Below are 23,194 nucleotides of genomic sequence, written 5' to 3'. Positions count from 1 at the left end.
TTCTGTCTCTGCCAATGGTCAACAAGATGATTCTGAGGAATTCATAACCAAGACCTTTTATATAATACATGAGCCAGCTTAGTGTAGTGGTTTAAGTGTTGGGTTATGACTCTGGAGACCAGGGTTTGAATCCCAACTTGGCCATGTAAATCCACTGGGTGGCCTTGTCAGCCTCAGAAGGTGGCAATGGCAAACCCCCTCTGAACAAACTTGCCAAGAGAACCTCCTGATAGGGTTGCCATAAGTCAAAAACAACTTGAAGGCACAACAACAACAACAACAACAACAACAACGGAAATGAGAGCAGCTTAGACTTACTCCTGCTTCCTCAGATAAACAAATAAATCCCCAAGAGGTGGATCTAAGGAGAACTGCACTTTATGGGATGAAACAAAAGGTATTAAAATTTCCTACCCACTGAGCTCAGTTGTAAAGCCTGGGCCCACCAGGCACAAAATGGCAGTACAAAGTGGTGGTGGATAGAGATGGAGTTTGCAGTAATCAACTAGTAACTGTTGCACTATTTTCTGAAGATATCTAATCCCTCTTTGAAAAGTGGTAAATAGATTGATACAGGCTAAGTACAGATGCTGCTTTTATAAGTTCCATGTTGGGCACAATTTACTGATCCAGAATCCATAGACAAAAAGTCTTTTTATTCTCCATTCCCCCTCTAATGTCCTCCCATTTTTTATTATTATTATTATTAAGCTTTATTTATACAGTAAAGCGATGTAAATTTACACAGCGCTGTACATACAATCTTTTTAATTGGACGGTTCCCTGCCCTCGGGCTTACAATCTAAAAAGACATGACACAAAAGGAGAAGGGAAAGATGGTGGGGAAGGGGCCTCTCTAGTAGGATAATACATATAAAATACATAGCAATACAGGAAGTGATTCAATAAAACAGACAACAAAAGAACATCAAATTTCCCCCTCCAGTGAGACACAGAGGTGGATCCTTCCTGCCGATCTCTATTCTCATGCATTTAGACAGGTAGGTAATAAATCAATAAATTTAATAAAAGGCATGAAATTTACATACACACACATACACACATATATATATAACAAAAAATATTGTATAGATTTTGCAAGATGTGTATCCATATGCACAAGCACATGCAGGTTCTGTATCGTACCCTGATGGGCCTGTGAATGAAGTCTGTGATACTGAGTATCAGATACCAGAGGAGAACAATTCAGTTCAATGAGTAAAGGGATGAATATTTGAGAACCAGCTCTCTGTCTTTGGTAGCTCTAGTTATAGAAAGCCGTACCCTGGTATCTTATAGCCCAACCTTTTTTTTTTGGTCACCCCAAATGTGACAGAGAACTGATATAAACTGATAAACTCATTTGTTTGAATTACATATATGCACACATTAACACATGTAGTTGCTTTGTGAGCTTGTGATAATGAATGTTCCCACAGTTTCAGACAGAAAGCTATATTAATTCAGACTTCAAACCATGTCTCATTAAATTTCCAGCCCAATCATTATGCTAATAATTTGGCTTTCTGCATAGCTTGATTTAACCCATGGATCTCACAGCACTATGTTTCGTTGTCAGAAAACACAGCTTGGCCTTTTTATCCACAAACAACCTATAATTTCAAGATTGCAAAGAGAATGGCTCAATTTGGGGTCATTAACAGACATGCACATAGATCTTTTGTCACGAGAGTGAATTGATTTTGTGCCATTTTCTGTTATAATTACAATCTGCCAAGGGAGACACAGAAAACTGCAGGAAGCACGACCAACAAATCAGATCTTTCCTTTCTGGTAGCTGTCTGAATGAAAGCAGTCTGAATGTTGACTTAATCTCAGAAGTCAAGAATTGTCGTGAATGATACAAGCTTGTGATAAACATCTTGAATGTGGGAAATGGTGAAAATTACTTTTCCCCCTGCCCGCCCACCTTACAGCTTTCAGACTGCAGTCTCTCTTATTCTCCACTGATCCCCCAGCTTGCTAAATTAGATAGAGGTTGGGAGCGAGAATGTTCTGATTGTTAATCACAAAATGTACTGTAATCCTTGGCAAGGCAGTTCTAACCTTCTCAATCAACATCTTACTTAATTACATGAAACTCAGCACATCAAAAGAGGTGCTGTCAGATTTACATTGGAATTATTTTAAATGTTACCACCGTAGTCATGGAGATGATATATATAAAAGGACAAAATGCCAAAGACCTGAGAAAATGTCAGAGATATGTTACACCCACCGCTTCTTTCTGACTGGGAGTTCATTCGGCACTTCTCTATCTCTTGTGGAAGAGACGATATAACATGGCCCATTAAAATACTCAAAACAAGGCTATCCAGACAAGCTGGCTTATTGATCTTCACTTCAACACCTGCTTTACCAGGCTTGCCCTCTCTTTGAAGAGCTTATAGATATTAGCTAATTAATCTTCATACCTACTTGTTAAGTAAGGAAGCAGCTCCAAATGTAATGCTGGATATAAAGTATTGGTGGGGTTGGTTTGGCATGATAAAAGAATCAAAACAAATCATTGCCTGGGGCGGCAAAGATCAAAGGGAGCTTTGCCATGGCATACACACATGTTACTGCTTTCCTCTTGGTTTTCCTATGCCAGACTGCAAGGGGCCTCTATTTCCTGAAGGTGAGCAGAAGCAAAAGTGTCTTCCTTCAGTGTCTGCCCACATCCATTGTCAAGCTGGACAGGAACTTCCAAAGGGCTGTGTTCAAATTCTGAAAGAAAGACACAAGACTAGGGTCATGTCTCCATGGGTTAAATAAAATGGCCTTCCCCATTCTCTCAGAATCCAGAAAATGCCGGGCCCAATCCTTGAGTCTGGTATGAACAGCTGGGATAATGTTCAGCCTGTTCAGTGCCAAATCCAGGATATATCCCACTTAAAATGGAGTTTAAAAAGTCACTAGTTGCTCTAGATCTTCCTGGAAGATCCAGAGCCCTCTGTTCCAACACTGGGTAGCTGTTCAAACTGTATCCTGCTATGCCACCTGGCATAGTTACTGCTGGCATAAATCACTTGCTCTGACATCAGAATAAGGTGCCAAGCCATGTGATCAATGCTGGGTGCCCCATTCTGACACAAAGTGAAGCATCCTATGGCAGCAGTGGAAAGGGCAGTGGGATGTACGTGGGAACAGCTGCTGAACATCAGAACCAGCTCAAGCTAATGTAGGGATGTCAGGGCAGCTCCAGAGCCAGAATACTCTGTGCTGCTCTCAGAGTATCCTGGCACTTGCAGACACCACCTAGTTGGCTTGGTTTCAGGCCTTGTGTATGTTGAGTGTGAGAGCTTGTAGGCAATGTTTAAACATGGTAGCAACAAAACAAAACACTTGAAAGCATGTATTCACAGTGGAAGAATGAAAGTAGACAAGGTTCCACATGCTGTACGATGCTCAAACACTTATTTTTTTCAAAAAAGCCCAACATGTTTTGGCCTTATCACCAAATGGCCTTCTTCAGGGGCTATCCTAAAACAAACAAAAACACATTTACTATGTATGAAATGTTTGTGAAAAAATCCCTTCTCCTCCCCCCTCTCTCTCTGTCTCTCACACACAGATTTTAGCTATGAGAATTGTACAAGCAAGTTAGCAGGATAGGAAAATTCACCATCCAGGCTATTTCCAGCCTTCATATAATTTTCCAGCCTCAAACTTCCAAGCAAATGCAAATTGTTTCAAACAAAGGCTGGACTTCATGTTTACAGTTACAAATGCATAACCTAGAATTAAGCATTCTCAACTGATTCATATTCACTACCCCTATACACTCATCCCTATGTGGGGAATACAAAGAGATTGTAAAAGTCCCCCCAACCTGATTTACTGGGCAGGAGCCATTGTGAGAAATGGGGGTCTGTCATTCTGTCAATCAGGGTACAGCAGATTGATGTTTCCATCCCTACTTCCACAAGCAATCTCCAGAGCGAGAAACAATTTTAACAGGGACCGTGCTTCTGACTGTCACACTGGAGATCACTGGAGGAAGGATGGAAAAAGACAGGAGAACAGATCCCCATCACTCACAGTGACTCATGCCCTGTAAGTCATGACTGGAGTCAGAAGACACTACTTAAATAAGTATACTTAAATGCATAGCTGGTCTAAAATCTTGGCCAATGTCACTAATATAAATTGAGTCAATTTATATAAGTGACATTGGCTAAGATTTTAGACCAGCTATGTACTTAAATACTGAACAGCTGTTAACACTTGGCCAAGATGCTAACAAGGACTCCAAGGTCCATCTGTCTAACGGGAGAAACCCAAAAATACATCAAAATGACATTTCCTTTGACCCCAGACTAGTTTCTGGAAATTCCTGGCATCAACTACAGCATTTTCTTCCCACCTCCAAGTGGCTTTCTTTTAAACTTTGAAATATATCTGAACAGTATGTTCCCTTTTCTTCTTCTCCATTCTTTTTTATCATTTAATTTAGAATTATAGAGCTATAGTGCTTCAATGAAACTGCTCTAATTGTATAACTCTAATTTTTAAAAAAATAGAAAAAAAATCAGAAATAGAGAATTTGTCCTCCAGGCCATGAGACTGCCTCAGTAATCATTGTCCCAGTTGTTTTTAAAAGTAATACCTTGAAGAAGCCTAATATTGATCCAAGAAATAGCTGCAAACAGCACACAAAAAGGATAGAATGAATGGACACAACTGACAAAAGCCAGCAAAGGCCAAGGAACTATATTGCAAGAACTCATGCTTCTTTAGATGATTCTGGATCACCTCCTTTTCCATTTTTACCTTCTATCCAGTTTTGTCCTAATGTGTTTTTGTTTGATTTGCTACCATGATTAAAAATGACAGGAGACCATGTTCTAATCTGCACTGCACAAATCATGCAGTTTGACACAGCTTTCCCATGGGCTCCATACTATGGGATTCAGGGATTTTTAATTTTGTGAGTTATTTAGCTTTCTCGGTCAGAGCGCTCTAGTGCCACAACAAGCTACAATTCCCAGGATTCCATAGAATGGAACCATGGCAGTTAAAGCAGTGTCAAACTGTGTTCTGCTATAGTGCTATATGATGGTCAAAAACATTTTTAAAAAATTCATTGCTTCTGCACTATATAATCCTTAGGAGTCCATCTGTCACCTGTCTTGATCTGGAGCATGAATACCACAGTCCAGGGGCCCCATATAACCAGTGATGAGGGCTGAATTTGATTGCTGGACAGGGATAGTCTGCGTAGTTGTGCAGTGATGCTGGGCCCCATCAGACAAAAAAGGCTAGAATATTTCTCTGCCATCTATCATCTGCTGCATCATTTTACCACCGCTAGTGTTTATCTTATAGAATTAACATGTATTATAGAAATAATGTGTTTGTCACTGACAGAATTCTTGGAACGTCCTTTGGAATAGAAGAACCCAACAACCATAGCAACAAATACAGCAACCTTTTGGCACATTTGGTGCCTCTGGAGGAGCTCTCCTTTTCTTTATTTAGATGCAAGAGAACAATTCTTATTCTACTCAGGGAGACTGGGTTGATTCCATATCCCCACCCCTTGTTTGCAAATTTCTCATAACATATAGCTGGGAATATTATAGGAGAAATGTTAATTTTTCATAATATTCCTAACCTGAGAGGGCAGTCTGAAAGGAGCACAGCAGGGAAGCAGAGGATAAACCTCTCCTCCCTGTGTACTGTAATCTAAGAACCCTCCTTAGACTTTTAATTTGTTAAATTAAAATTGGAGACTTGACTACAGTTAGCAATTAAACTATTTGGCCACCATCATATCTGAAGTTAACAGAGAAGGTCTGTCAGTGCACTTTTCCTGTAGTCAGGAATGATGAAGCCAGGCAGCCAAGCAATGGTGCAAGGGTGCAATCTGAAGGCATTCCTGTGGCCAGTCTGTGGCTGTCAGTGTTGGGATGATAGCTGGGCTGCCTTAATTTGCACCCCAGCAGTCAAACTGATTGCATGTGGAGATACTGCATACCTTTTTATACAATATTAGCAAAAAAAACAGTTGTGTTAGAACAGTGGTGGGTTACTGCGCTTGGACCGAGGGCCAATTATCCCCACCCTCCTTCAGAGGAAGTGTCACATCACTTCTGGATTCCCTTTTGGAGGGGAAACAGAGGAAATAATAAAGTATTCCTGCACACCTCAGGAAGTGTTTTTGTGCATTTTTAGTTTGGCAGGCATTTTTTGTCCATTTTTGTACATGGTGGATTTTGAGAATACTTTTTAGGTAATTTTCACCCAAAAACCATGCCAACAAATTCTTAAAATGTAGGCAAGGAAATGACAGGATCTTCAGGGCCACATACGTGGGGGGTCTGTGTGCAAAGGGATCTTTGAGACTATCTGAGAGAAAAATGTTGGCAGCTGTTAGTGTTGGTTGTGCAGTGCGTGATGTGTCATGCCAACCTTTCGCACCAGGGTCACCACCTCACAGGCGACAGGCAGCTGTGTGCAAACTGGAAAATGCCTCTCCCCTTCCAGAAGCTGACAAAAGAGATTCTAGCCAAATGTCTTTTCACAGGGCTTTTATTTTTCAGAAGTTCCACTTTGTATAAGGCTATCTTACAACTTACAACTTACAGCACCGTCCACCATCATCCACAACCCACACTGTGACTTGAGACACACCCCTTTTATAACCAGGGCTCCATGTGGCCTTTTTGGCCCTGCCTCTTCCTCCTGGGTCACAATGATTTCTGTCCCCTGTCCAGGGTGACTTTGCACTTTTGCAGCCCTTTACTGCACTTGGTGACCAGCATCTCTGATGTCACTTCCCATGACTCAGCACTGGAGGAAAAATGCCATGTCATCATGGCTGAAAGTGACCCTTTGTTGTTCAGTCACTATTTAATACTACATTGTGCATTTTCTCAGGCCTCTATATCCCAACAGTAGCATCAGCTTTTGCAGACTTCAGTCTGCTTTCTCAGATGTTTTGAGTGAAATGCCTAGGAAGAGATCTTTATAAGCAGGCTGTGTGTAAATAGCAATAGAAATGTTCTGTATATACTCATCTATAAGTGAAAAAATTTATGCCAAAAAATTGACTCAAAAATCTCTGGTCAACATATTTATCAGTCAGTATGGTAATGTGATAGCAGCTCTTTCAGATTTCTACATGCAGTCAAGAGAGCAGTTTCTTTCTCTCTTGAGCCAAGCAGAAAGAGTCCTGTGTGATTGATTGATATTGCTGTGGTTTTTTTAGAGTCCCTCTCCCACCTCACTGTCTGGGGAGTGAAAGTTGAAATGAAGGCTGAAACACTGAAGCAAAAGGCCTCAGTTAGAGTCCCTCTTGCCAAGCACACATACACACACTGAAGGAGACTCCAAGTTTTAACCTCGACTTATCCACAGGTCATAGCAAAATACATAATTTTGCCCCAAAACCTCCCCTCGATTTATACATGAGGTTGACTTATAGTCGAGTATATATGGCAAAACCTTTCACTCTCCAGAGTTATGAGAAATTTGCAAACAAGGGATGAGGGTATGGGATCAATCCAGTCTCCCTGATTAGAATAAGAATTGTTTTCTTGCACCTAAATAAAGAAAGGGAAAGCTCCTCCAGTATGGTTGTTTAGGCCTTGGTATCTGCTGGATTTTGGCTCCAGAACTTCCCATGGAAACTAAAATCCATAATGCTCAGGTCCCATTAAATACAATAGCATAGTAAAATGGTGTCCCTTATATAAAATGGAAAAATCAAGGTTTGCTTTTTGTAATTTATATATTTTAAATATATAAATTATGTGTTGTTTTCAAGCTGTGGGTGCTTTAATCCATGGGTAAAAAATCTCTGGATACAGAGGGCCAAATTCACATGTAGCAATCAGAGGATTTCCCAATATAGTGTGATAGTTACTTGTTTGCTGTGTAGCTATATGATGGTGTCTCGAAAGTGAACTTGTTCTGTTGATAGTTCCAGACTGACATTGATGGTAGGGTGGAAGTTGTTAAAATGTTGGTGAAATGTCTAGAGTGAGTCCTCTTCATGTGTCCAAATTATGAAGACATCACCAGTCATCTACCTCAGGCAGAGGAGGGATTTCTGGGTACATGTTGAGGACATGTTGTTCTATGTCAACCATGAAGATGTTGGCATAATGTGATGCCATGCATGTGCCTATGGCAGGACTGTTATCTTGAAGGTATATGTTGTTAGCAAAAGTGAAGTAGTTGTGTGTGAGAACAAAGTGTCAGACTTTCGTGGCTAAGTCTGCTAACATCCCATCTGGAATGAGGTCCCTGACAGCTTGTTGTCTACCCTTGTGTGGGATATTGATATACAAGGATTCTACACCTATAGTGGCTAAGATGGCATTCCCTAGGAGATTACAGATGGACTGTAATTTCTGCAGAAAATCTGTAGTGTCCTTCACATAGCTGGAAGTGCTGGTGGCATGTGGTGTAAGAATATTGGCCATATATGCCGGGTTCTCGGTGAAGGACCAGCCCAGGTTAGGTGGGCGGGTGGTGTGTGGCCTTGATACATAGGAACACCTTGTCCCTCACCAGGAACCACATCCGACAGACGTCCTATATCGAGTGTATTTACCTGACCCTAAAAGCGAGGGACAGTCTAGGGATTCTGTTGGTGTATCGGCCACCCCGTGCGCTAACGGACTCCCTTAACGAGCTGACACAGCTGGTCGCTGAACTGATGCTGGAGACGCCCAGGCTACTTGTCCTGGGTGACTTCAACATCTCTCTCACGGCCAGCTATGTTCCATCCGGTGCGGCTCGGGAATTCATGGATACCATGGTGGCCATGGGCCTGTCCCAGCTGATTGTGGGTCATACGCATTGTGCGGGTAATACTCTTGATTTGGTCTTCTGTTCGGATGCGGAAAATCCGTGGGCGGAAATAACCAATATTTCCCCCCTGTCATGGACGGATCATTTCCTGGTGGAGGCAAAAATCAAGGTCTCTACCCAGATCCCCCCCGGGGGTGGCGGACCTATTAGGATGGTCCACCCTCGAAGGCTGATGGAACCCAAAAGGTTCCAGGAAGCCTTAGAGGGGTACATGGTTGGAAGTGACGGCGACACTGTTGATGCCCTGACTGGTATTTGGAATACCGGTCTCTCTAGGGCTATACACAGTATCGCTCCTAAGCGCCCTCTCAGGCCCGCTTCCAAGCGTAAGCCCTGGTATACGGAAGATCTCTGGGCAAGGAAGCGGGAACTGCGACGGCTAGAGTGCCGTTGGCGGAAACACCTTCGCTTAGACGACAAGGCTCTCCTAGACCAACTGTTACAGGACTACGGAGAGGCGATGCGAGCAGCTAAGAACTCGTTCTATGCTGCTCGTGTCGCGTCCGCGGAGTCGCGTCCAGCAGAGTTGTTCAGGGTGGTCAGGGAGCTAACTCAGCTCCCTCCTGCCCCGAACCAGATCCTTGAACCTTCTAAGGCCTGCTGCGACCTATTTAATAGTCTTAACGCCGACATTCAAGCAGAACCTAGGGTAGAGGCGTCCAGAGCCTCCGTGGACTCCATTAAACTGGATCAGTTTGAGTTGGTAAGTACCGATGATGTGGACAAGATCCTCGGAAGTGTTCGGAAGACAACTTGCTCTCTCGATCCCTGTCCCTCATGGTTAGCGGCCCAGGGGGGACCGGCGGTAACTATTGTTACGCCGGATTATTAATACATCTTTGAGGGAAGGGCAATTTCCATCCGCATTAAAATTGGCCATTGTAAAACCACTACTAAAAAAGCCCTCCCTCGACCCCCTGGTTCATAATAATTATCGGCCAGTTTCGCTGTTGCCATTTTTGGGGAAGGTGATCGAGAGGGCGGTTGCAATCCAGCTTCAGGCGGTCTTGGATGAAACGGATTATCTGGACCCATTTCAAACTGGCTTCCGGGTGGGTTACGGGGTTGAGACGGCCATGGTCGCCTTGGTCGATGATCTCCGTCTGGGCATCGACAGGGGAAGCGTGTCCCTGTTGGTGCTCTTGGACATCTCAGCGGCTTTCGATACCATAGACCATGGTATCCTTCTGGAGCGCCTGGCAGAGGTGGGAATCGGGGGCACTGCGCTCCGGTCCTACCTCTCTGGGAGTGCCCAGATGGTGCAGCTGGGAGACGTGTGCTCCGATGAGAGGGCCCTTAAAACTGGGGTCCCTCAGGGAGCCATTCTGTCTCCCATGCTATTTAACATTTACATGAAACCGCTGGGAGAGATCATCCGGAGACATGGGGCGTGGGGTTATCAGTACGCTGATGACACCCAAATAGTCTTCTCTATGTCTCCGACTGATGCAGTGACTGAGGATGGCGTCTCTCCTCTCGTGGCGTGCCTGGAGTCAGTAATGGGCTGGATGAGGGAAAACCGACTCAAATTGAATCCAGAGAAAACGGAGGTACTTGTGATAGGTTCCCCTGGTCCAGGAATGGCGGTAGTTCCACCTGTCCTGAACGGGGTCACGCTCCCTGTGAAGGACTCTGTGCGCAGTCTGGGGGTGCTTCTTGACTCGTCGCTTCACCTGACTGCTCAGGTGAATGCGACGGTCAAGAACACCTGTTATCAGCTTCGGCTTATTCGCCAGCTGCGCCCATACCTGGACCAGAGGGACCTTGAAACGGTAGTACACGCTCTGGTAACCTCGAGATTGGATTTCTGCAACGCACTCTACATGGGGCAACCCTTATACCAAACCTAGAAGCTACAATTGGTTCAGAATATGGCAGCCAGGCTGGTCACTGGTACTTCCAGGGCCAGCCATATTACACCGGTGCTCAAAGATCTGCATTGGCTGCCTATTCGCTTCCGGGCACAATATAAGGTGTTGGTAATGACCTATAAAGCCCTAAATGGCTTGGGCCCAGGATACCTGAAGGACCGCCTCTCCCCGTACAATCCGTCCCGCGCCCTCAGAACATCTGGGCAGCAACTACTTAGGGTGCCCGGGGCTAGGTTGACCTCCACTACTAGGAGGTCATTTTCCATCGTCGCCCTGGCCCTTTGGAACACGCTGCCCATTGAGCTCCGCTCGGCCACCTCCCTGGCCCAATTTAGAAAGGATCTTAAAACCTTTCTATTTCAGGATGCATTCCCCGATTAAAGTCCAGTGGGCCTCCCTTCCTCTTCTGTGGCAAAGAGGACAGGCTAACGGGGCTTTATTCTGTTTGTGTATTGTTTTAACCTTGTTGTTTTGATGTATATGATGTGTTTTATTGTTTTAATATGCTGTAAACCACCCTGATCTTCGGAAGGGCGGTATAAAAATAAAGTTTTATTAAAGTTTTATTATTATTTTATTTTTTATATATCCAGAGGCACAAAGCGTGAGTGTTCCACTGTTTAAGACAATGGGCCGTTCAGGGCTACCATGTTTATTTATTTTGGGTAATAGGTAGAAAGTACCTGGTTGAGGCTCCTGGAGTATATCTTTTCGGATTTGGTTCTGCACTTCCATGGGAAATTCCCTAAGTAATCTGTATATAGTAATTCTTTCAAGTATTTATCTGTGGAATCGTTAGACAGGATTCTGTAAAATGTAGCATGGGCAGTTGCCTCTCAGTCTCCTGCATGTAGTCCGTTTTGTCTATGATGACCACAGCTCCTCCTTCACTGGCCCCTTTGATGAAATTATTAGGATTATTCCTGAGACTGCATATAGTGTCTTGTTCCTTGTGGTAAATTACATCTCTTATTGATTATTTCTATCTGGGCACAACAGCGGCAGTATTCTATGTAGAAGTCTAGTTCCATGCACTATCACAATGAGTCCCTATGGAGTTCCCCTTAGCCCAATAAGTGGTGTATGACAACACACACAGCTGTCCCCATTCCTGAACTAGAATAGCCACTGGTTACACTAGCATAATAGCACAATAGCAAAGATTCCAATCCACGTGTAGTTTGTCCCTAACACTGAAACCATCTTAAACTCATTCTCGGAGAGGTAATGCTTAACACAGCTACCTTCTTTAAGCAGCTTTCCCCATTCATTTCTCATGCTCCCACTTTTGCTTTCATGCTGAACTAAAACAGGAAGGACATGCCTATTATCTGAACAGCTTTGCTTACATTTTAGCATTAAACTAAATGTGAGATCCAACATTCCTGGCAGATAGTTTTACACTATCTGAACTACAATCCATGTTAAATACTGTTGCTGAAATTAAAGACCCACTTTGGTAGCTGCTTACTGATGTAAAGTTTAGTCACATTAATAATTAGAATAAATTCCCATATCTGAAGTCTAATCAGCATGTAATAAATCCTCATTATGCAAGTTCCATGGTGTGCTTCCTCCATATGGCTTTCGCTAAACATAGCTTTGTGGGCTGTTTTTTTTAAAATGCCACTGTTTAGCTAAACAGCCTCCATTCCAAACTTTATACATAATCAAGTTCCCCCCAACAAACATTGTGTTGTGTGTGATTTTATGAAGTACAGCCATAATTAATGCTAACATTGCCGTATATGGTACACCATCACCCCAGGACATCTAAGGGAAATTGCAGTTGTGAAGTTTGTATGGACTAATCAGGTAGCGCATAAGAACTGGAAAAGGCTGTGACGCTGTTAATAAAGACTCTTTCTAATATTCAGTCACATCAGGAATACCCCAACTTTCCTCTGTCTTCCTTTCTGGCTACATTTTCCATTGTATTGCTGGGGTTGCAGAGGTCCCTATGCTATGATCTCATTAGTCAAAAAACTCCACCAAAAATAATCTGGTCTGCTTATTTGTTTATTTATTGATTCTGTTTTACCTCATCATTACAGAAAAAGAAAGAGAAATTTGCAAGCATATTCATGACAATTTTCATACACTGTCCTAATTGGAAACAGAGTGATAATAGATATGCCAAAAAGGTAAATGAACTCTAGGGTTTTTATGCAATGCTGAAAGTATGCTGTAATCTTGTGTTTTTAGTACAATTAATTGTTAAGGATTTCATATTGTATTGGTTTTTAACATTGTTTTGGTAACAATAACAATTTAATTTTTACCTTGCATCTGTCGTGAACTTACTTTGACTCTGCAGTAATTGCAGGAAAGGATGCATAAATAAATTTGACTTGACTTTTCCTTTCTTTATCTAAACCACCTGGGAATATTTAGTAAAACAAAATATGGTATCCAAGTATTCACTTTGATTGCTGGTGAGGGTTATGCCCAGATCTCTGAAAAAAGAAGCACCATAATATATCCCTCTAGAATCCATGTCTTGCATCCACACATGTGGTAACTGGGAGGGGAGGGGGCAATTTAAAAAAAATCTGTGCCAGATGTAGTTATGAGGTCTGTATTTTAGAATCAGTCTCAAGTGGAGAGCACATCCTGAATGAATAACTGCTATGAGTATCTGCTGGATACTGCACATATGAAGTTATATTTAGAATTCTGGGACAAAGAAGCAATGACTATTCTAGATTTCTCACAATATAAACCTTTGCTGTTAGAACTATCTCTTGCTTTAAGACTCACAAATTTCTGGGCAGGAAGAGAGCTGACGTAAAGAAAAACACGATATCCTAGTATTAACAATGCCAGAGACTGAAAAAGAATGTCTGTTAAAGCTAAATGATGAGAAAGTTTTGGCACCGTGCTCAGAAATACAATTATTTCCTTTCATTATTAATTTCATTGTTGATTTTGTGGGGTATGGTATTTTTATAACTTCTGTGAGATCCATATTGGGCAATATTTTACCATTTTAAAATCACTGTCGGTCATCAAAAACAACAACAACCAGGAGCAAGAAAGTAACATTTTCGAATTTAAGGTGGATTTGTTAACAAAAGAATAAAACATATGGATGCAAGCAGGTTCTGAAATTAGAAAAAGTCCGGAAGTCCGGGTTGCTTTAAGCAGAATAATAATAATAATTATAATTATAATAATAATAAAGATCCGGTAAGCTAAGTTGCTATGATAAGAATGTAGAATTAGAAGATAATGCATTATCCATTTAGCAGCTTTATCACAATACAGCAAAACGCCAGAATAGAAAGTGGCTATATGAGCCCCAGCTAGGGAATATATTACAGAAAATGATGAGCAGACTATGTGATTTATCTGCATAATGGGCCCAGTGGGAGAAAGGACTGATTTTTTTTCCTGCTGAGGAAGAGTGCCCTTCATTCATTGGTATCATCACCATTTCCCTTCATCCTGTTGATCATTGATAAGCATTCACTTATTACAAGCATCTTGCCAGTCACAAAGGCCATTGCAGCAAGCTAATAATGTACTGTTCTGCAGGGCTGGTTTCCTCAGTGATCCTTCCTGTCTAAGATAGGGAAGAGTTATTAGAAAGATTAGATGGCAAGGAATAAAATATATCCACTGCCTAAGCCCAGCTGGTTTACTCTAGGGACAGACTAGGCTCTATGTCTATAGCAGCGAGAGAACAAGGAGAAAATAGGCAGAGAATTAAAAAAATATGGCAAGCACAAGGAAGGGACCTGATTTTCTTGCCTGAATAGGATTAGCATTGGAATAAAACAACAACTCAGCAGCAATTTATAAAAGGGCAATATTACCTGTAGCCAGAAGCAAAGGGAAGACCTAAGATATCTCCAAGGCAATGCGATTGATGCATATGGTATTAAGCAGTCTTGTATGTTGTGCTTGGACACATTTATCTTTCAGCCAAGGGATGGAAACAAGAATGAGAAACAATTTATTCATAGGGAGTAGCCAGAGAATAGTGAAGGGTGAGTAGTGCTGTGTCCAATGCTCTTCCTGTAGCTAGGCATGGGCAATGACCATGAAAAGAGCTTGTGATGTCCTAAATCAGACTTTTGACATCATAACTGCTGAGCAGGAAGCCAGCCTGTTTGCCCCCCAGAAAGAATGCATGACCATTTTATTAGAATTGAGCATTGATAGTACGATTTAATGACATTTATTTACTATAGCTAATGAATGATCAATAAATCACTAATCACTAAGATCAGTTGTTAGATACTATGCACAGTTCTAATCACCATACCTGGAACTCATAATTTTTTTAACAGCCATGGTATATAAAGCTACTTAATGGGTTACATGAGGCTTCAGAGCAGTAATTAATTTGTGCATTTAATTAACCAATGCTCTTTCAGATATTTCTTCCTACAAAGATGTATTTTAATAGTCCTGCTAACCACAGAGGAATATATAATGAAGAATGCTCTCTATTTTTGGCACCCCACAACCAAAAAGACACAGCAATATGGGGATGTTTTCATACCTCCTGTATAAATATGAAGAAGGCAATATCTGGAAGTGTATTACTGTAAATGTTTTCTTGAACTCAAAATGAATCAAGGAATTGAAACAATGAGAGAAAAGGCACTCATATGTGTAAAGATGGAACTACTTACTGAATACTCTTTGTGAACTAATTTCCTCATCTTCACTAGCACCCTGTATGCATTGCTGCTGCTGTTGTTCTTCAAATCATTTTCAATTTATGGCAAACTTAAGGCAAACCCATCAGGGCTTTTCTGGGGCTGAGAATGTGTGACTCATGCAAAGTCGTTGAGTGTATTTCCATGCCCAAGTGGGAATTGAACCCTGGTCTCCAGAGAGGTTGCCCAATACTCAAACCATCTGTACATATAACCAGCCTCTAATTTTAGGGTTTGAGTCAGGTAAATAAAAGCAAGCCAATGACAGACAAGAGGAACCAGTCTTACAAAACAAGTGAGCCAGTCTTATATTTATTTCTAGATAGCAAAGTTTAGCTAAATGGTGTTCAGGTACATCAATCTATCTTTTCAAATAAAAGAAAATTGCATTGTTTACTCTTATAGAGATTGATAGCAGCACCACTTCAGCACAAAGAAGAGCATCCAGTTTACTGGGAGAAAGAACTCAAATAATCTTAAAACTTCATTTTGTATAACCTCCGGGCCTTCTTGTTTTACTCACTCTCCAAATCTCTATAGTATAGAGATTTGGGGATTCATAATATCTTCCTTCAAATAATTTCAGTGTTGGTGGCTGGCTGCTGTTAGATTTTAAAAAGTTATAAGAAGGTTTTACAAATCTAGAGGTAGCCAAACTAATAGCCTGTTGATAGGATAGATCTGGGATAGATGTTCTGAGAAAGATACTCCCTAATAATTCTAAATTCCATATATTATGATGATTATCCAGGATCCATTTGTATCTTTAGAAAATAGCATAATTTGGGTTTAATAATTAATTTAATTAAAATTTATGAAATTTTGATGTACAAAAAAAATCCCACCCTTTTTAAAAATTCTACACTTTCCTATCTGTTATTAGATACTGCAGAATGAAGCACTGATTTAGTACACTGAATCCCTTCCTAAAATTAATTTGTTTAAAAGTAATTATTTTATTGGTCTCAACCCCAACTAATAATCTGTTCAGTGGGAAACAGGAAAAGAATTTAGAATGAATTCCTAATATGGAAATGGTTCTGTCATTGCTGCAGGTTGTTTTATTATCTTTTTAAAACTGGAAAGCATAATTTTATTTTTCCCCCATTCTAGGATATCCAAATTGAGTGACAGATACAAGAAAACAACCTTCTCATAGAAGCAGCTTCCTCCAATTTGAATTGAATTTGAATAGTTCTGGAGGCAATATGTCCTCACTGGCAGTTTTGCCACTAATCAGCTGAGAAATGAACTCTTGAATTCTTTACCTATCACAGGTGACCATTTTGCGATATCCTTCAAAGGCTCGATTTGCAATGCAGAAATGATCCCCACTTTAACTCCCATGGCTCAATGCTGTGGAATTCTGAGAATTGTAGTTTGTTGAAGCACCAGAGCACACAACAATAGCAATAACAACAAGGGTAGTGTACCATGGGTTTGGTGCTGAACAGACTGTTTATCATCCAGGCATTTCAAGCCAGGTTCAGAGACTGGGCCCTGCATTGTCCAGACTGAAAGCCATGAGGATCATGAGGAGGACATGGTATTTGGCCTGGGCAGACATGGCCAAGATCAAGATCTGACTGAGTTGTAGAAGCAGTAAATATAAACCATTCATTCTTTTTCCCTTTGCAACTCTTCTTATAAAAACATGTATTCCCTCTCTTTCCTAGCTTAAACATTATTTGGCCATAAAATTTTCTCATTTATCTGTCTATCAAATAGAGAAAATTGATATTAAAGAGTAGCCTGTTAAGCTAGACACCATTTGATACCTCCTTATCATTAAGGCAAGTAACTACATCTCCTTCACTCAAAGCCCTTCTGCTGTTATCATAAACATAGATTTCCCTACAAATGTCCCTGTCCATTTATTTAACAAAACTACATTTACATGTGGAACAGTTAAATTATGAATTCAAAAATAGTTTACTTGGCTATTTTGTGGATTCTGAGGTTTCTTGGCACGTTCCTCCCAGTTCTGAAAAGAAATCCCATAACTGTACCCCAATAACTTGGGATTTGTTAAGAAAACAAAGGCCAATACATCTCCTTAATACAAGAACTAATTTTAACCACTTGTTAAACTAACCCCAGGTTGAAAGAACTGTTGGCTTGAGCAACAACCAATATCTCCATTTCAATAAAGGGTGCTATTGCCTGCATGTTAGGCTGTGGCCCTGAAAGCTTCTGCCTTAAACAAATCAACTTATTAAAAATACTTTCATATGCTTGTGCTGTAAGAAAACATTGGCCTCTAAGACATTCATATATAGGAGTGACAGATACCTGCCTGTTGACTGGAGAGCCATTTTCACTCATATTGTCCAACAATTCATTATTAAGATTAGTCTTCACTACCTCATCTCCTCTGGGACATAAGCCTCTACCTCAGGATTGCTTAGAACAATTGCCAATTCTCCATCACCACATTATCCTTTAGAACTGCTCCACTTTCATTTCCTTCCCAAGTTATGATTAAGGTGTGAAAAAAAAGCATTGTAATATACATATAAATCTATAGCATCTGACTTAAACGAGGCTGAATATCAGAAAAATTTCTGTCTGGTTCTGTGGGGAAGCAATATTCCAGCATAGATTTCTGGACCAAATGGATGATTCTTTCTTTATTTTATGACCTTTCCTTGCCCTTGTTAACAACGTAATCGTAACAAAACAAAACAAAAGATGCCTTCCAATGAATAAAGCCAGCTATACATAGGCTCTGGTCCCATCTCCTGCCCCTGAATAGTAGAGGGGATCCACAAATTCTATCCAGCCATGACCACCCACTCATTCATCCTGTGTGACTCAGTAACTTAGCAGGAGGTTACTGTGGGGTTTAACCTGTACTTTTCCTCACCTCTGACTCTGCAGATACTTTGCCTCCCTTCCCATGGACGATGAAAATCCTATATACATATGCAAGTGCACACCGAGCAAAGACACATGAAGAGAGCATGGAAAAGAGGTGATATTTAAACAAAAGCTTTTATTCTACAGTAAGCAAGCAATCTGACATTAGTGAAAGGGTATCTTGTACATGAAGGTCCCTTCCTTCAGGCATTACTCAGGAATGGTTACTAAGGCGCGTTACAGACCGCCCTAAAGCGGGTGGTCTGCCGCCGCCGCCATTAGCTAAGTCAAGAAGCCCCGGTGGCCAGACTGCGAGGCTTCCCGGCGCAGCTAAAAAGGAGTGCCTAAATGGCGCTCCTTTTTGAGCCCTGGAAGTGGCGCCGCGAGGCGCGAGGCATGCACTAGCAGCATCACTTCCGCCGCGCCACGTCTGGACGCTGTGCATCTGAGACGTAAATATGGCGGCACCCATGTGGATGGGTGCCGCCATTTACTACGCACTCCGCACGTCCTAGGAACAAGGCTGGTTAGGAAGGAGACCCTTCCTAACCCTAGCATGCCCCTTCCTAACCCTTGGACTCGTGGAGCGCGTAGTAAATGGCGGTGTGTAATGCGCCTAAGTTAAAAGAAAACAGTTTAAGTACACATAGAGCCTTATTGCATTTAAAAACAAACCTGGCAGGCAAATGGAGAGAAGAGCATTTCTGTCTCAGCATGATGTCAAAGCCCTTTCTTTCTCTTCCAGTTGTAAAAGCATGAGAGAGGGTGATAAAAACATCCCTTTTGCTTATCAGATTTTTCCAGTTTGGCAAAAGGAAAACTTTTACAACATTTCTATGACCCTCTCCCATGCTTTTATGACTGGAAGAGAATGAGAGTGCCTCAATGCCATGCGGAGACAGAAAGATAATGCACTTCTCCTTATTTGCCTGCTGGGTTTGTTTCTAATGTGATAAGGCTTGTAGACTCACATACTTGTAAGTTACAGGTACTTCATGCACCTGATGGCATTTGCTGTAGTTCACAAATGTAATAAACATCAGTCTTTAACCCTCATGAACCAGCACAGGACCTTTTCATTCATGAAAGACACCCAAAAGTTGTCCTTTAGTATAGGCATCCTGAGGCATTGTCAGCTGTACAGTTCTCAAGAAATAAACTACATTTTAATCACTTGCCATGAACAGATTTTTTTAAAAAAAAATAATCAAAATTCCTGGGGGGGGGGGGGGGAATTAGGGATAGAATTGGGGGGGGGGAACCACAGAAAATTCAGGAAAAACAAAAGACGGGTCCCCCCCTGTGTTTTTCCAGGAGCTTTTTTTTTTCTTGAAAATTTAAACTGGAAAAATTGATAATAGTGGTTTTTAAAAAAAACAAAACAAAACAAAACAACAAAACAAGAATGATGAATAAAATGTTTAAAGGAAGGCAGTCATGTATCTACACCCCCAGATTTATTTCTAAAATCTATGTAACAGGAATAGCTTTATATAGGTCTTTACAGTTCCTAGTCTTGATTTCATTTTTCCATTTTAAGGGAATGAATGTTTTATGTACACTTATACTATGGATAGCTACACTAATGTTAATGCTTTTTTAAAATAGTCTTTTCCCTGCTTTTTAAAAACTGGCAAAACCAAAGAGGTTCCCTATATTGCAGGAATTTATTACAATCCAGGATCTTCCACTTACATTAATTAATTAATTAATTTAGAATGGGAAATTCAATTTGTAATTATTGTATGAATAAGCTCTATATTAAATATACCAAAGATGGTGATTTTATGCCAAAAATACATAATGCATTTTATTTCTCTAAGTTAACTACACTTGATCTTAGCCAAAAGGCCAAGAAGCGACTTTATTTCTCTAAGTTAACAAGCTCACTTTAAATCCTTTTCTTTTACCCCCCAAAAAACTTCATTTCCCCCCAATAAACAAAAAAAGTTTTAAAAAGTAATTTTCCAGGGCTTCAACATTTCTGGAAAAATGACACCTCTAGAAATGTCCCAATGAATCTACTGCTTTTATGTTGGACACATTAACAGAAAATCAAAATTTCTTCCAGTGAGGGAATGGATAATGGAATTCTCATTTGTAATATTTAATCCTATCACCAAATTTAATCTGAATCATAACTCTAATCCCTGATGCACTGAAAATCTCATGCAGATAAGAAAATATTCCACACTTCATCAAATGCATGTTGTTGTTTTTTAAAAAAGAAAAATCTGGTGCATGCAAATTAGGGTTGCATGAATCTTTATATTACTTTTGCAGGAACAGAATAAAACAGCTACTCCTTTGGAAATAAAAGGAATTACTTCTTCACACAAAGCACATAATTGACAAGAAGCAATCTTGACAATCAGTTTGGCAATCAGTTTGAATGACATTAAAGGGAGATTGAGTCTACTATCAAGGTCTACCAGTCGTGATGATACCAATATCAAAAGTGGTATGCAGTTCTCTGAAGATGACAGCCACAGATACTGGTGAAATGTCAGGAAGAAACTCATCTAAAACATGGCCACATAGCCCGAAAAGCCCACAAAAAACTATGGATGCCGGTCATGAAAGCCTTCGACTTCACATTGAATACCAGTTGTTTACTACTAATGTACATGAGCAAATGTTACTGTGCTTACTGCTTACCTGTAGACTTCCCATCACTCTGCCATGACCACTGTGGAATATATTGCTAGACTAGAAAAGCATTTGCTATGATCCAACACAGCCTTTCTCACTGATAAACTTAACTGACAGAGTAATGATGAAAAGCTTAAGTTGATTAAATAATGAAGAAAAATTTAAATCGGTGATGACAAATTTCAATAAGAAGTATGATAGATAAATGCAGCATTGCTGAAGAAACTTATATTGGTCTTTTATTGTAGCAGGAAATGAGCAGATTAATAGTTGACTTTACTTCTAACTTCTAATTGCTTTTTAAATTCAAAGTGCATGTTATTTTGTATTAACTTCAATATTCTAAATAATAAAAATTTACTTACATTCAAACAATGGACCAAATTATTAAATTGCAATGCTGAACATTATTCAAAACTCATGTCTTGTTTTGTTTGTTTGTTTGTTTTAAAAAAGCTTATGACCAGTCTAAGTTCTAAGCTAATTTTGCAGGACTCACTCTCCCATATATTAACATGATGCACTTTCTGCAAAATGGAAAAAAATATATAGTCAGGAAATCGGAAGAAGATATGACTTGGAAGGGCATCTATAATGGAACTAGATAAGATCCTCAAATATAAAGACATATTATTGAAAGCCAAGGTTGGGACCATCATTGCCATAGTATTTTTGATTTCTATCTATGATTGTGAAAGCTGACAGGAAGAAAATCAATTCATTCGAAAATGTGATGATACAAGAAAGTTCTACAGATCCTGTGGACAACAAAAAGACAAATAAATGGGCCAAAGAGCAAGCCAAGCCTGAACTGACTCTAGAAGCCAAAGTAACTAAATTGAGGCTATTACACTTCATCCATATCATAAGATAACATGATACATTAGAAAAGATGAAACACTCAACAAATAAGGGGGCAGTAACAAAAATAGAAGACTAGGGCCCGGTACAGACTGCTGCTTTGCGTTGGCCTGGGGCCAAAATTAGGGCTTTGGGGGGCTGGGTGTCCATATGCTCCCAGCCCTAGTAGCAGTGTCATGGCTCTGCCCACACGGGGCACACGGGGATGATGTGCGGGCATTCGCACACCCAAACGATACTTGCTGGAAGTGGTGGTGTCATGGCACAAGAGCACCATTATGGTGCTCCTAAAAAGAAGCTGCTCTAGGTGGCTTCTTTTTAGGGAGTGTGTCGGTGCTGCATGGTGCAGCTGGCATGGCACCGAGGAGTGGTAAAGATGGGAGGCATGGAGCCACCCATCTGTATCCCCCCCTATGCTACAGTTGGATGGAATCAACCAAGGAAGCCATGGCCCTGTGTTTGACAGGTTGTCTCATTCATAGGGTCGCTATAGTTCAAAGCCAACTTAATGACAATTAGAACAACAACAAACCTGCCTCAAACAGTGGAGCATGAGAGGTGGCAATATATACAAGAAGTGTCCAGGCTGGATCTCTAGTGTGGGAGATTGGTAAGATTTGGAGAGCCACACTAGCTACTTTTCTGTAATAAAATAGGTGCCATATGGATTCCCAGAGTCCTCCAAGTCCCACACAGTTTCTTCTTCTATATCCTCTTTTAGAGTGGGGAACTGTGATCAGGATAGCTGTGATTACTGTGACTCTCCACTAGAGCATTGCAGCACAGGCAAGGTCTGTAGCTACACTCCTTCATTTCAAAAAGGTCCCTTCAGAGCAAAATTTGTTGAAAGTGATGGAGAAGAGAGCTGAAGAGAAGCACTGGGGAAGGCAAGATGCAGTGTGTGTTGGGAAGTGGTAATGGTGGCATTGTGTGTTCCCCCATCAGAGGTAGCAGAACAACTTGTGCCACTCTTGCCCTTTTAATAAAATGTATTCTTTATCATTCCTTGAGATAGGCTGTGGTCAAAGGAAAATGTACTGTAATATGAAAATGTACACTTTTATTACAGGCATAACAAAGAGACTATATAAGGCATTAATTATTACCTAAATAGTTTCACACACTATAAAGGAGCAATATACTAGTTTATATACAATTATATTTCAGGACATATATCCAGCACTGCCACCTGGTGTCCTCCAGCCTGTAGTCATAGATATCTACATATCTACTATTTATCTTCCACTGATATGATGTGGAAAATGGAAGAAATGTGAAAGACAGCAAGCTCCTGTGGAACCCAGTACAAGTACATCAAGGAAAAGTCAAAAGCTGGCCATTTTAAGGGGTTGTGCAATGGTATAATAAGAAATAAAAAAAGTAATTTAAAAAAACCCATAGGAAATTATCCTGCATTATGAAATGAATGGAATTAGCACAAAAGCGCCATAATCA

General features: G+C 40.7%; 1 long non-coding RNA gene across 1 annotated transcript in view; it reads left to right on the top strand.

The window, feature by feature from the left end:
* Window positions 1-21,276, top strand: part of LOC121923796 — a 46,985-nt gene extending 25,709 nt beyond the window's left edge. Inside the window, exons 2-5 of the long non-coding RNA XR_006102464.1 lie at window positions 12,752-12,841; window positions 16,481-16,644; window positions 18,248-18,341; window positions 20,510-21,276. This is a non-coding gene — a long non-coding RNA (uncharacterized LOC121923796). The remainder of the gene's footprint in view (window positions 1-12,751; window positions 12,842-16,480; window positions 16,645-18,247; window positions 18,342-20,509) is intronic.
* The last annotated feature ends 1,918 nt before the right edge of the window (window positions 21,277-23,194 follow it).

The sequence above is a fragment of the Sceloporus undulatus genome, chromosome 2, assembly GCF_019175285.1.
Source record: "Sceloporus undulatus isolate JIND9_A2432 ecotype Alabama chromosome 2, SceUnd_v1.1, whole genome shotgun sequence".
Taxonomy (NCBI): domain Eukaryota; kingdom Metazoa; phylum Chordata; class Lepidosauria; order Squamata; family Phrynosomatidae; genus Sceloporus; species Sceloporus undulatus.
The sequence above is the reverse complement of the archived record's forward strand: the minus strand, read 5'-3'. Positions and strand labels throughout refer to the sequence as shown.